General features: G+C 42.2%; 1 protein-coding gene across 7 annotated transcripts in view; it reads left to right on the top strand.

Moving 5' to 3' along the window:
• Positions 1 to 15,732, top strand: part of gab2 (GRB2-associated binding protein 2) — a 352,255-nt gene that overhangs the window by 184,944 nt on the left and 151,579 nt on the right. Inside the window, exon 1 of one of the 7 annotated variants that reach the window (XM_041199289.1) lies at positions 10,393 to 10,501. The exons of the other annotated variants lie outside the window; for them this stretch is intronic. The gene's annotated coding sequence lies outside the window, so the exon portion shown is untranslated. Of the gene's footprint in view, positions 1 to 10,392; positions 10,502 to 15,732 lie in introns of those variants that run through there. 7 annotated transcript variants of the gene reach the window in all.

The raw sequence follows: 15,732 nt of genomic DNA, 5'->3' as shown, positions 1-15,732 counted from the left end.
CTTGGAAGATTGCTACCAGTGCACCCAATATCTCTGTAGCTACCTCCTTTGATGAAATAAAATAAAAATCAGTGGACAGCATTTTCATGTATATTTTCAGGTGCCTGATTAGGATGCTTAGACATTTTTTTTCTCTGCTTTTCAAAACTCTATTTTTGATTTTTCAGGTCTTCAGCTTCCTGAGACAGCTGTCTGTCAGAGCTCGCCGTTAATTGGCCAGCCAGCGTGAAATTGTGGTCAGGGGCCGATCGCGCTTGGCGATCTGTTCCCTGGCCAATCCCAGGCCTGCCGATCGTGCCTGCCTACTGACCTAAAAGTCCTGCCCAATGCCTTTTCTCTAAAGGAAAAATAATACTGAATCCTCTATGGTCATTATGTGCTTAACCTGAACATAACGCACTATTTTACACACATTCAGAAATCATTGCAATATATAAAGGACAATATGCAAATAGTTTAAAAGTCTTTATATAAGATAAATTCAGTCTTATTTCCACGATGTTATGGCAATAGTTCATTCAGAGATGTATAATAGACAAAATGCAGAGTTAGATCAACTGAATTGTTTTATCTGCTAGGAATTTGCTGGAGGTCACTTTAGATAATGACCACATTATGCAAAGCAGGATCATTGTTCAACCACTGGACAAATTGTAGTTGGGTGAGTCATGATGTGTATTACGAAGGCTTAATTCTTTGATTTTCTCTGGACACATATTTCTGAACATATATTTGAGTGAAAAATTGTATTGCCCAGCTGTGCTTTTAGCAACTTTAAAAAAAAATCTACCTATTGACACCATAACCCCAAAAATAACACCAAGGCGTTAAGGCACATTCAGAGCTGGGAGAGAGAACACATGTGTGATGCTGTCGCCTGACACAACTGGAGCATTTAAAGGGCTAATCCAAGGCTGGAGTTGGTGGTGTTAAGAGTTGCATTAACGTGAAGAATAAGTGCTATACTGGATTCAGAATGGATTGGGCTTCACCCAAATTTAATGACCCATCTCTCACTTTATATTGTTTGCTAATTTCCTGTGTTGTGTTCAAATTCACATTTGAGAGGATGCAAAACTAGGATAGCCTTTCCCCTTTGTAAATCACAGAAAGAGCTTGTTTTTTCTTGATTCTTCACCTAGAGATAGAGCTAGCAAACTTTTGGGTTTGTTATATATAGATTGCTATAAAAACCCTCAGTATTTGTTACATTCTGGTGCGGTGCTATGTTACAGTTTTCTAAAGAGCTGTTAATTTCGTAATACGATTAAATATATTAAAAATGCTAACTAGCTTCCATCTTACTGGTTAGAGAAAACTGTTTAGGCAAACTTGTATTTGTTTCATTATTAATTTTCCAACTAAGTTAACTTGCCCATCTTTGTCACATGCATGTAAACCACTCTGCTCTCAAAATCCATCCCTTTGACTAAGTTTTTGGTCACCCTTCCAAATCTCTACTTTCTTGGTTCAATATCTGTTTCTTAGGTCAATTTACAAAGCACCATGGAGTATTTCTCTACTCCAGGGCACCATGATGGTGTTGATGTTGGTGCTGCTGCCACAGCAGTCAGTTATAGCAACTCAATGACATCACACTATTGCATCACTGTTATAACAAATGCGCCATCCTTAAGCAACATCCTTAACCAATAGTTCTGGACCATAGGCATTACCCTATTATGACTGAACCTGTTTTTAGTTAATGGACTAGAACCTAGTAATGATTTTCAGTCTTAATCATTGCTAATTACATCAGGTTAGGCTAGACCATATAGGTGAATACTTCTTCCCCTCGCCTTTCAATATTCTAAAGGGACCACTCACTCTGCCACACCCTGATCCACTCCTCAATCACTCTTAACACAACCTTCCCTTTTCCTCAGCACTTTCCTGTACAAAAGCAGGAGATGCAACATCCGAATTAGGAGCAGGCCCCTCAAGCCCACTCTGCCATTCAATAAGATCATGGCTGATCTGATTGTGGCCTCAATTCCAGTTTCCTTCCTACTCCCTATACCATTTGACTCCCTTGTCAATCAAGGATCTCCTCCTCCCTCCTCCTCCCCAATGTCCAGGGCCCCACACACTACTTCTAGGTGAAATGGTGATTTACTTGCACTTTCAATTTAGTATAATATATTTGCTGCTAAAACTGTGGCCTCTGGCACACTGGCAAGACCAAACGTTGATTGAGGGATAGCTTTGAAAAACATGGTCGTTCAGTCCAAAAATGTGACTTTGAATTTCTGCCCCACTGCCACTCTGATGTCATAATCTTTGGCCATCTGCTCTGTTCCATTGAAGTTCAACAGAAGCTAGAGGGACAGCACTCCATCTTTCAGTTGGGTAGTTTACTGCCTTTCGGACTCAACATTAAGTTCACATTCAGTTTATAACCACTGGCCCTATTTCTTCAGATGTCAGGTATGACAATGATTCTGCCATTCACACCAAACCTATCTTTTGATTTTTTTTATATTTGTCCCATAACCACCCCCTTCGTCTTGCACCATCATTTCTTTTGTCATTTAATCTTTCCTGCCTTCCACCCTATTGCTGACCGTCCCTTTTGTTCTTTCCTCACTTCTCCTTTTCCCTGCTTCTGCACTTACTTAAAACATTTTAAATCTCTACATTTTTTTCCTATTGTAATAAAAGTTTTAAATCACTGAGCAGGGTTTTTGTTGGAGGCTTCTGAACTCTGCTCTAGTGGGAGTCTGAAGCCTGCACTGTGTTAAGCAGTCACTCAATGTGATTTTCCCTGAAGTGGCCAATTAATGGCCAGAGGGCAAGCTTGTTGTCCAATTGAGGACAGTCGGTGGGCTCTCGAAGTTGGAAGGCCAATCAGAAGCCTTCTAGCTTGAAAGCCGCAGTGAGTTGCTATGGCAGTAAGTGAGGGAGAGAGCAAATGGAGACCCCCCTCTCTTTAAGGTTTTCAAAATTTAAACAAAAAAAATGGCCTTTGCAGCCAGGCCACCACAATGGATGGGGAACCCCTCCACAAGACGGTCTGTGGCTGCTGCTGCACTCAGCAGGCAGGAAGGGCCTCTAAACCTGCCAAGAGTGCTACCCCACGACCCCACTACCCCTTTAACTCCGGAGGCTGCCTCCAGGCGAGCAAACTCCTCCCCGCTGCTTCAGAGAACCGGGAGGGTGACCGGAAAATCCGAGTCAGCCTCATTTGGTTGACTATGAATGATTGTTAACAAGCTTATTGGCTTCCCGCCATGTTCAAAAGGGTAGCCTTGTGAACGATACTCCCCTGCCCCCCCCCCAACAAAGCCTCATTTTCAGAATTCATTAAGGAAAAATATGGGACCAGATCAAAGTTATCTGTTCATAATGAGGAGTAAATTGATTCAAGATTGCTATTGAGTCAACATGAAATGAGCACTTTTCACTTGGTAATGTATTGACTACAATCCGAACAAAACTTTGATATAAAATACCCCCCAAAAAACGTTCAACTGACTGGATCATGTAACTTTCCCTGAAAATTTAAAATACGTTCTTTTTTGGCTACACTTCAGACTACACCCAGAAATTAGGCAGTTCAGACACACTGACCTGCTTTTAGTCAGGACAAGCAGGATGAGAAGCAATAAACACAGCTGTGCCAGTGGGAGGCTGCTCGAGTTATGTTTCCTTTTCTGAACACATTTTCTTCATCTTTAAGTAACATTTTCATACTTGCATTCCTGTTCCCACTTGTAATTAGTCTCTTTGCCACCCTCTAGTAGGAAGCGGTATCCAAGGAAGGTAGCCAAGAAACATTGATTGTTGTTGCAAGCATGAGGCACCACGTTTACGGTGTTGTACACGTGGAAACCTGCTGGTTGCCAGCTGGTTAGTAGGAGCCTTACTTCTTTGGTCTCAAAATAGTCACACACAGCTGTTCTGTCCCTGTTCTGTCCCTGTTGAAGAGAATGAATATTTCTGAAATTTTTAAATGTAAGTAGGAGTGCAGTAATTATTCAACAAAAATTACAAGTGACAAGATGATAACAGTTACTGACCTACGTCGCTCATGCTTTATTTTGTAGCATTCTGAACTATGACCCTACCTTTGGCTGTCAACTGAGGCATCTTCTCTTCATAATCAGTTGGTTGAGAATGGATGAGTCTCATCACAGACCAGATGCTGAGGTATTGCCTGGAGTGCTGACACTTAAATTTGTGAGCCTACCAAAAACATGTGAGAGCACATATGGAATTGTGCTGACTGAAACTTAGTTGAATGTTCCCAGAATCACTTCACATTGTACTTCAGCCATTCCGTCTGTCTCCGTTGGAACTGCATCAAGCAGTTGGGGATGAAAGGACTTGAATTTGAGACATGTTAGTGTGAAATCCCATTGTGCTTAACTTAAAAATAGAATTTGAGTCTTGAGATTGCAAAAATATCAGTATTCATTCCAAGACTGTGAAGTCTAGGGAAATAATTGACAAGGGGGCAAAGGCAATTTGGCTTTTATGGACTTCTTAGGAATAACTACCTCTGTTAGACTTCTGCTTTAGCCCAAGACAGTTTCTAAATATAAATATTTTCCATTCCTGTCTTCATTTTTATAGACAATTTCAAAGGTATATGAATTGAAAACAGTTGACACTGTTGTTGAAGCAGGTCTAGGTTTTGTGGTGCTTAAAATCATGGGCCTTATTTATGCCCTCCTCTGGAAGGCTGGAAGGGGCAGGAGGGGTTCTCTATAATGGAGCCAGAAGGCTCGTATTGGAGAACCTGTCCACTTCTCGACTAACCTAAATTAAGTCTGGGGCAGGAAGGGTTGTAGGTGACCTTCCCGCTCAATGGCTAATTGAGGCCCTTAAGGGCCTCTTATACCATGTGGGCAAGCCACCAGCTATACCTTGGCGGACATGTCTGGGGCCTGGTGGGGATCCGATGACAGCAAGGCCTACCCCTGCAGGAAGACACCATACCTGCTCCTTGCCCTTTAGAGCGACCTCCCTCCCCCTCCTCCTCCTCGTCAGGGTCCACTAACTGGCCTTGACGAGTTTGCTTCCTTACCTGTGTTCCGTGGCATCGGTGATGATCTCCATCTCTGGCTTACTGCAGTACCAGCAGTGACCACCGCCCTAGGTGGCTCTACCAGTAATGGAAAGCCGCTGTTCTCTGACTGGCAGCTCACACATACAGGACATCCACCCTGCAGGACCCAGAACATTAAAGGTAGCCAGCAATTGCCTGATTGGGATTAAATCTCATTGGAATCCCCGGAAAAGCCGCGGGGTTCACACCGACTCTCTAGTCAGAAGATGGACTCACCCCTGTGATTGTTAAATTCCACCCATTGAGTCATAGAGCATGATGTGAAAGGGAGGCCATTTGGCCCATCAAGTCCATGTCTATTCTCTTTAGAGCAATTCATTCAGTCCCACTTCCTCATTCTATCATCGTAGCACTGCAAGCTTATTTCCTTCAACAGCCCATCCAATTTCCTTTTGAAATCACTCATGGTTTCTGTTTCCATCATTCTCGTAAGGAACAACTGCCAGGTCATTATCACTCGCTGCGTGAAAACATTCATCGTCACATTTCCCCCATCCCCCAGCCCCGCGTCTCTTCCTGCACCCTCTGGTCCTTTTGCTGTTAGCTAATGGGAACAGCTTTACTTTATCTACCTTATCTAAACCTGTCTTAGCCTTTTATACCTTGATTAAATCTTCCCTCAATTTTATTTGCTCCAAGGAGAACAAGTCTCAACTTCAACAACCTAATTTTATAGCTAAAATTCCTCATCCTTGGAGCCTTCCTGGTAAATCATCTTTGCACCCTCTCAAGGACCCACACACATCCTTCCTAAAGTGTCGTAATCAGAACTGGACTCAGTACTCCAGTTATGTTCTAACCAGACCATCATAAAGATTCAATATAACTTGACTGCTTTTGTGCTCAACATCTTTATTTAGGAAACCTAAGGTCCCTTATGCTTTGCTAACTATTCTCTCAATATCTTCGGCCTCTTTCAAAGATTTGTACAAATGCATCCCTTGGTTCCTCTCTTCCTGCCCAACGTTTAGAACTGTTACATTAAGTCTGTATTGCCTTTCCCTATCCCTTCCTCCAAAATGCATCACCTCATACTTCCCTAATTTAAATTTCATCAGCCTATTCTGCTAACCTAGCTATCTGCTGCCATGGACTGTCTACCATCCTCCAGTCTGAAAAACAGTCATTTACCACAATTCACTGTTTCCTGTCCTGAAGCCAATTTTTTTATTGAAGCTGACACTGACCTTCCAAGCCATGAGCAGCAAATTTGTTAACCACCCTTTCAAGTGGTACTTTGTCATATGCTTTCTTAAAATCCACTTCATCAAAAAAAAAATCAATTCGATTAATCAAGCATGAACTGTCTTTTACAAATCCATGCTGGCCCTCTTTAATTCAAACCTCTCCAAATGCCTATTGTTTATCGTTTCTCAAACCTCACCCACCATTGATGGCCTGCCATTACCAGGAATGTCCTTGCACCCCTTCTTGAACAAGCATGTTACATTTTCCATTCTTCAGTCCTCTGGCACCTCCCCATATCTAGGGAAGATTGGAAGATTGTAAGTCCTTACACTATCTCCATTTTCACTTCCTTTAGCAACCTGAGGTGTAAGCCATCTGGATCAGGTGACTTATCCACTTTAAGCATAGCAAGCCTTTCCAGTACACCTTCCTATCAATTTTCACCCCATCCATTACCTCAACTTCTACCGATGTTTTGTCAAGTTCTCCTTCTTTAGTTAACACCGATGCAAAGTATTCATTAAGTAATCTAGTCTTGCCCTGTGCCTCTAAGCATATATAACCCACTTTGTCTCTAATAAGACCTGCCCCACCTCACCACCTCGTACTACTGGCTTACTATTAAGTGTTGGTAGAAAATTTTTGAGTTCCCTTTTAAGTTAACTGCTATTCTATTTTCATATCCTCTCTTTGCTAAACTTATCTTCCTCTTCACTTTATCCTCTCAACTTATTGTATTTGGCTTGACATGAAACATGCACCCTCTGACAAAGGAGACCAGGCTTTGGATCCCTTACCTTTCGTATGTTGGAACATACCTAGCCTGTACTTTAAACACCTCCTCCTCAAAGATCACCCCTTGTTCCATACAGTTTTGCCTGTCAATCTTTGATTCCATTTTACCCTGGTTATATCATTTCTCGTCCCATTGAAGTTAGCCCTCTTCAATTTAGAAGTTCTACTTTACATTGTTTCTTGCCTTTCTACATTACTAATCCTTATGATTCAAAAATCATTCTTCCCCACTTGTCCTTCCACAGACACTGCTCACCTCATTTTTCAGTATCAGATCCATCAATGCCTCCTTCGTAATTGAATTGAACTCATTTCAGAAATCTCTCCCTCTCCTTACCTTTCACTTTAGCATGATCCCAAGCTCTCCAATATCACCACTCTATAGTTCTTATACATCTCTGTGATTTCCCTGTAGCTTTACTCTTCTATCTCTCTCTCTCAATATTTGGAGGCCTATAGAATACCCATTGTAGTGTAATCATACCTTTCTTGCTTCTCAACTGTAACTAAATGGATTCTGTTCCCCTCAAGGACTTCCTCTCTTTCCAACACTACAATGTCTTCCCTAATCAGTACTGCCATTCCACTTTCCTTTTTTCCTTCCCTATCTTTTCTGAACACTTTTTATCCTTGAATATTAAGTGCTCAGTCCTCATTTATAAACCACCTTTCCATTATTGCCACATCATATTCCCACATGGCTATTGTGCTTGTAGCTCACCAACCTTATTCACCAGGCTTTGTGGGTTTATATACATGCATTCTAAGTCTGCCTTTGTATTCCTCTAAGCCTAGGTTTAGAGAACTTCATATCATTACATCCTTAATCTCAATTTTGTGCCATCTTTTGATTTGGCATAGCAAATAAAGCTTGCCTTGTATTATTAATAGCATGTATTTTGAATTGCCTGAATGAGTAAGGTTGCCTTGGTTCTGTGTCAGCATATTGAATGCTGTAAGTACACAGCTGAAAGCTGTTCTGGCAGGTAGCCAGAACTATATTTCTCATGCTGTGTGACCTGAGTTCATTGTTTCGATAACTTATTGCTGCAATGACCCATAATGGAGACAAATCGCTGCTACAGTTTCTGTTTATGAAAACTTGGCAAGCATCTTTGCCAAACAACAGGGTCACCTAGGTGCTGCAGCAGGCATCACAAACAAAAGGAAAGCAACAAAAAAAAGCAATAGCTGCTCAAGACCAATGAAGTACTCTAGTGGATAAACGCGGTGCAGGAATTAACCATGTGATCATGGTACTATTATCATCACTAGGGTAACAATAGCTAATGGAATCATTAGCTCTTAACAGCAATAATAGGCTCAAAGGATATTCATCGAAGTTTGTCTAAGAATTTCCCTAATACCGATTGCAGATTATTGATGTAAATAGGCCATTTGAGTTGGATTGATCATCCAACCTTGGTTCACGCTAAAGATAAATTTTGTGATGCGCCACATAACAAGTCCCCCAGCGACCCACCATTGGTCTATCCCTCTTCCTCATCTACATGTTGCCGCATGACAACAGCAGCAAGCATGGGGTCAGCTTCAATAAGCACGCAACTGATAACCAGCTCTATAACCTATTACTCACTTTACCCCTTCACTGCCTCTATGCTGGTACCATACTTGTTCAACATCCAGTATTGGGTGAGCCTCATCTTCATCAAGTTCAACATTGGGAAGATCAAAGTCAATGGCTTCAAATTGCTTGCAACCATGGCACCTTGAGCTTCTGACACTGCATCCTGTTCATCACAAAGATCACCTATCACCTCCTCTGTAATAATGTTTCTTTCTGCTTGCACCTCAGTAGTGAAGTACTCATTCATTCATTTAACACCTTAGGACTCAACAATTCTAATGCTCTTCTATCGGTCCACCAACTCCACCCTCTACAGCTCATTGAAGACTTTGCTGCCCATATCTTATCCCACATTGTCCTGCTTATCTATTACTCTCTCCTTGATAACCTACATTATCTATCTGTCCTCTAGTGGCTCAAATTTTTAAAATGTTACCCTTGTTTTTAAAGACCTCCACGACATTTCCCTTCCCTATCTCTAATTTGCAGCTGTCCAAAGTCCTTCCTAAACTGTTCTGTAACTCCTGCATCACATTCTCCCTTTTCACTACTATTGGCAATATGGCTTCATCCACTAAGGCTTCATCCTATTTCATATCCTTCCTTTAACACCTTCCTTAAAACACACTCTTATGATCTTCTCCTCTTTGGTCCAAATTCCACTTTCTACACAATTTATGAACCACATTGGAACTTGTTTCTATATTAAAGATGCTTCATATGAAGGGTTTTTGTTGGTGATGGGGATGACAATTGAGATTTCCAAGGTCATTTTATACAGGTCTATATAGCCAACTATCATCTATTGACTTGGGCTGTATTTGATGCCTGGTCAATGTGGTGAAATGATAAGCGAACAGTAAGTCACTCCAGAGACTTGAGCACAAAATTTAGGCTGACACTTTAACACAACACTAAGGTAATGCTACGCAATTGGAGGTACCAAATTTTGGATGAGACAAACTGAAGCTTCATCTGCCCCCTCAGTTGGATGTAAAAGATTCTGTGGCACTATTTCAAAGAAAATCAGGGAAGCTCTCCCCAGTCTCCTGGCCAATATTTATCACTCAGTCAACTTATGAAACAGATTATCTGTCCATGATCACATTCCTGATGTGGGGCTTTGCTGTGTGCAAATTTGCTGCTGCATTGCCTACTTTACCATGGTGAATACGTTTCAAAAAAAATTTGATAAGTTCTTTGTCATGTCCAGAGATCATGAATGGCACTATATAAAATCAAATCTATCTCTTAGACATCAGTATTAAAGTGCAATGTTGTTTATTGATGAATAGTCAAAATCTAACTTGTACGTATGGAAGAAGCTAAGTGGAAGATTGTAAACAAAAAATCATGGTAAACCAGTGAGGGGGGCGGAAAGAGAAGCAGTACAGGTGACAGTATCAAAAATAACTGAAGGTTTCAGAATCCCTTTGAATTCAGTGTCAGGAAGTCATTGTTCAAAAACAAAGCTTCCTCATATCCAATAACAACATAATGTGTCTCATTTGCTCATATGGAGGAGAAGCAGATGTAATGGCTTTGTGCTTTTTTGCTGCTAGATTTCTGAGAAGACTTCTCAGTGGTGCAGGGTGCCATTGACTGCGTGCACATCACTTTGGGAACATCACCTGTCAACTCTGCTCCATAATGGAACCGAAAGGGATTTCACTCCTACATCTCACTGTTATGTGACCACTGGCAGTGCATCATGCAGCACAAGGGCACTGGCAGAGTGGCAGTGTTGGAGAGTGAATGCCATCATCCTGAGAGAGGACAGAGGTTCATACTCCATGGAGCCACTGCTACTCCCCCAGGGCTCTGCCTCACAATTCCAGTAATGGGCGAAGGGACCAAAGGTATGGTTGCTAAATTTGTTGATGACACTAAGATAGATAGGGAAGTAAATTGTGAAGAGGACTTAAAGAGGCTACAAAGGGACATAGGTTAAGTGAGTGGGCAAAGATCTGGCAAGTAGAGTATAATGTGAGCAAATGTGTAATTGTCCATGTTGGCAGGGAGAATAAAAAAGAAGCTTCTTATCTATATGGTGAGGGGTTGCAGAGCTCGGGATCAAGGTATTCTTGTGCATGAACCACAAAAGGCTAGAGTGAAGTACAGCAAGTCATTAGGAAAGTTAATAGAATGTTATCATTTATTGTGAGGGGAATTGATTACAAATGTAGGGAGGTTTTGCTTCAGTTGTACAGGGCACTGGTGACACCACATCTGGAGTGTTGTGTACAGTGCTGGTCTCCTTATTTAAGGAAAGTTGTAAATGCATTCGAAGCAGTTCAGCGAAGGTTTACTAGACTAAAACCAGGAATGGGCGTGTTGTCTTATGAGGAAAGGCGGGACAGGTTCAGCTGGTATCCACTGGATCTCAGAAGAGTAAGAGGCAACTTGATTGAAACATTTTAAGATTCTGAGGGGTCTTGACAGGGTGGATGTGGAGAGGATGTTTCCTTTTGTGGGAGAATCTGGCGTCTTTGGAACTTTCTTCCTCAAAAGGGGGTGAAAGTAGTCTTAGCTCTAGTAAGGTAGATCTAGATAGCACCTTGATTAACAAGGAGGTGAAAGCTTATCAAGGATAGGCAGGAATGTGGGGTTGAGTTTACAATCAGATCAGTCATGATCTTATTGACTGGCGGAGCAGGCTCGAGGGGCCGAGTGGCCTACTCCTGCTCCTAATTCGTATGTTCATATGTAATCTGTTGAAGGAGATATTGCAGTGATATCCTGCAAGCCCCTTTGCACATAGATATCCACAACCATAATGACAACATTCTGAGCACACATGGCAGCAGCATTCAGACGACTGGTGGAAACTGCTTGTGCTGAATGGAAGCTGAGGCATCAGCCATCAGGTGCTGCATTACGTTTGGATCCACAGGTGTATTGATGGGTCTGGTTACCACTTCCATGCTAGCAAGGATGTGTTTCAAGTTCTGCACAAAGCCCTGTGCCATCTTGGTGCTGGACCCATCCATGCTCCCTGTCACCAGCAACGGGCTTCACAACATGCCAAGCATTTTATGGTGCGCACCCATCCGGCTTCTTTTATAAGCTGTCTCATTGAAGTCCTCATATGAATCGTTTGCAGCAGAACCCAGGTGCAATCTCAACCTCTGGCAAGTTAGCTCCTGTGCTATCCTTGCCCCCTGCCCTGGCTGCAGGCATTTCACACCCAGCGTCTTACACGTGCAGATCCCACCTCTAATCTGTCCTCTAAAATACACACAAAGTCAGTCTCTGAGTTGGTGGCTGCGAGTGTGAAATTGAGTAATGGTGCTTATCATCACTTGCTTTTCCTCCACTGTCTGGTCTGGATACACTTCTGGGATATCTAAAAGGAGCATGGCATGCGGATAAGGTTATAGTGCAGGGAAAGCAGGTGGAAAATAAGAGGTGCATGATTATACCATCTGCAGCTTGTAAATAAGAAATGTGGGATGAGGAGGAATGGCATGTGAAAAGGAGGGTGAGGCACAAAGATTCTATCGTCCTTGATTTCAGCCCTGCAGCTGATCACAGCCTCACCAATGGGCAGCATCTCTCCTGAGGGAGTCAGGACACACAAGAGCACCTGTCCCCTGCCAGTTAGCTCCTGCTTCCTTCAGTTGTGCAGCACCTTGTTCTGCAAAAGAGAGAGAAGTGTGTCAGTGAATGTCATGCAATCTATTTGGGTGATGTAGTCATCATGCTGGCAGTGTGTGCAAACTGTGACATGTTGGTGTGAGGCTTGCAGCAATGTGAAATGTGTGAGACTGTGCCACAAGACCTTTACTGGTTTGTATTACATAACTTAATTTAGAAGATTAAGATTTTTGGCACTGAATGATCATTATGTGTGTGCCATTATTTTCCCCTCTTCCATCCGCTCACCTAAGTTTCCCTCCTACTGTGAGGCAGGATGTTTTTGGCTCTGCAATGTCTAAGTCTGAGAAACTCAGTACTCAGGATGTGGGTTTCAGCCTTTTTGCTATTCAATACCAATCTATAAATTAATTTAACACTGAATGCCTATGTACATTCACAGAGATGACTCAGAACAAATGCAATCATTCTCACTGTTAAAAGTTGTTTGTGTGTGTGAGAGAGAGAGAAAGAGAATGAATGTAGCATTGTAGAGTGCTTCATTCTCTTCTGATTGGTCAATGCTAATTGTATAGTACTATCATTCATTTGTTTAGCATGGATGATTGCAGAGATCCAGAAATCAGCAATAAGACATCACAACAATTTCTCTTCCAGTATTTTCAAGAAACATGCATAAAAAATGTTTGTACCATGAAACCGCTCACTCACCTACTCGATGTGTAGAATACACAATTGCCCCTTTCATTGTTGGCCCAACCGACCACTTTCTCCCTCCATGACGAGTGCTGTAGGAGATTCATGAGGTGCTGGCAGCTTGGCTATTTCACTCCACATAACTTGCAGCTGCAAATGTCTCCATTGCTGACTTTACTTCCATTATTGGTAGGTAGATCCGCTGCTAATTTTCCTTCCCTGCCCAATTTATTCACTTGGTTGTAAAGCCTCTTTCAAAACCTGTTCATTTAGGTGATACGGTGGTGCAATGTATCATTGGACTAGTAATATAGAGACCCAGCGGATGTAGGTTCAAATCATGGGCATTGGTGGAATTTAAATTCAGTTAATAAAATCCTGGCAGTACCCGAAACCATGCCCTCCTCCATCTAGAAGAATAATAGTAGCAGGTGCATGTGAACAAAGCACTTCCAAGTTGCACACCATTCTAATTTTGACACATGACCTTTTGATTATTTTTGCTACATTGCAATCCCAAAACTCCCTATCTTAACATTGAGGAAGCACCTTCATCACATGGACTGCAGTGTTTCAAAAAGACCCAATGTCATCACCTCAAGGGCATCTTAAGAATGGACAATAAATTTCAGCCTGTCTAGCGATGCCCAGATGTCCAAACTGAATATATTTTAAAAACTAACCAAAATATCATTAATGGATATGGCTGGATCAGAATGTCAAATATTTTAAACCAGATTCCAAAGAATACAACTCCTGTAGTCAACTGCTGAATCTATAGAAGCAAATAGCAAAACCATTGTGGCTCCAAAAAGCAGGGATAGAGGTATCAGCACTCCTACACACTCACATCCTGGATGTATTTGATAAGTATCCACAATTATGTATTTTACTTACCAAAGGTTCGATTTTAAACTCTGAAACACACACTTGTTTTTATTAGATTTTCCCAAGCGATTATAAAGTTTATTACATGCATTTTAGTTTATTTAGTGCTGAGATAATTGATTTTGTCTCCAAAAGCCAGCCGTATGCATTATAGTAATATTTCTGAGGAATGGATTTATGAAAGCATGCTAATATAAATTTGCTTAGTTTATTATAGATATAACAAAGGATTGAAAGCAGTCGATAAACTGCAGCTGTAATTGATTCTGCATTTTGATGATGGATAATAGATTCATGAGGGAATTAATGTCTGCTGTGAGTGGCTGCTATTGTGTTGGATTACGAGTTGTTGCGTCTGTTCAGTTGGCTTTTATTGACCTGATCTTCTTATCTTCAAACAAGCAGTAAATATTTGATCACCAGTTGCATTGATACACCTGAGCAGAAAACAATATCAAAAATGATATGGCAATGGCTTCACCAGCTGTATGTTTTCCAGTATGTTCCCTGAACAATGTTCCTTGAACAATCAGATGCTGATTTATAACAGGATACCATTTTATTGGTTGGGGGGAGGGGAGAATGCCATTTACCACTTCAGCTGAAAATTATCTCCCAGATGGGTCAGTTGAGTTTGCCTGTCAGACTGTACTCAGGTTGAATCCATCATCACAATAGTGCAAAGCAAGTGCCTCATCTGCTTTATCACTTAAAGATTGCTTTCATAATTCATGATTATTTAAAAACTGAATCCATTGCATATGGAATTCTGTAAATTTGAGACCTTGCTGTAGCATCAATTTCCAAAGATGAATTATTATACTGTGCTCACAAACCATCTTTAATGTGGCATCAATGTGCTTCCTTTTCACCATGATGTTAATAGCATTAATAGCATAGTATTGGTATTAGATCTAGTCTGTCTGCACACCCAAAAGTTGAACCAACCACCCCTCTCCTCCCAGCCCTGAATGAAACCAGAAAGTGCAGTTCACAGTTCAGACATGGATTTCAGTTTGGGTTCCAAAGGGCAGAGTTGTTACATCTTTGCTGAAATTGTTTTTCCTTCGTGGGGTTATCGGAACAAAGGTATTTATACACTTCAAAATTTGCAAAGCTGTTTTGTATGTGTGAATTGCGAAATCATCACAGAGACATAGGGTGGTGCTTAATGGAGGAGATGGGGGTCTCACCACTGGCTGGAGCCAGTGAGATCCCCATGTTGCCTGTTTTTAGGAAGGCCTGCCAAATTAAGCGCCAATCCGGCACTTAACTGAGCAGCGGCAGGCTTTCCCCAAGATAAAGCACCTGGGGCACAGAAGTCCCACCCACTTTACAACAGGTGACCCGTCAGATGCCAGCTCTTCATTGCTTGGCAGCGCCACTGGGTAAGTGCTGGCTGCTGTCGGTAGGTGGTACACCCACATGAGGCCCAGGATCATCTAGGATGCAGACACAGGTGATTGGTGGGGGAGCAGGGGGTGGGGGTCATGTGGTGGTGGAGGGCAGTTGACAGCAAGGGCACAGGGTGTCTTTCAGCAGGCTCCCCTGCTGATGCAGAGTTCCTCAATCAGACACTGAGTGCCTGACAACAAGGGACCCCCCAACCCCCAGGATTCTGCAAGGAAACAAGCCAGGATATGCTTTTCGGGGTCCCGAAATGAGTCTGCCAACTGCTGCTAGGTGGTTACTAGCAGCAGTGAGATGAGGCCCTTAAGTGGGCATTAATTGGCGACAGGGCAAGAAGACTGTCCATGGACCTCCCTACCATGGACTTAATCGAGGCAGTGGAAAGAAAGCACTGGGGCCCCCACCTGCCACCCTCCTGCCTGATTAAATACCACCCTGCCACCCAACTTGCCACAGGGCTGGGCATTAAATTCTGCCATAATGATGCAATGGCACCAAC

Source organism: Carcharodon carcharias, chromosome 11 (genome assembly GCF_017639515.1).
Source record: "Carcharodon carcharias isolate sCarCar2 chromosome 11, sCarCar2.pri, whole genome shotgun sequence".
Lineage (NCBI taxonomy): Eukaryota > Metazoa > Chordata > Chondrichthyes > Lamniformes > Lamnidae > Carcharodon > Carcharodon carcharias.
Note: the sequence above shows the minus strand (reverse complement) of the source record. Positions and strands in the feature narration are given on the sequence as shown.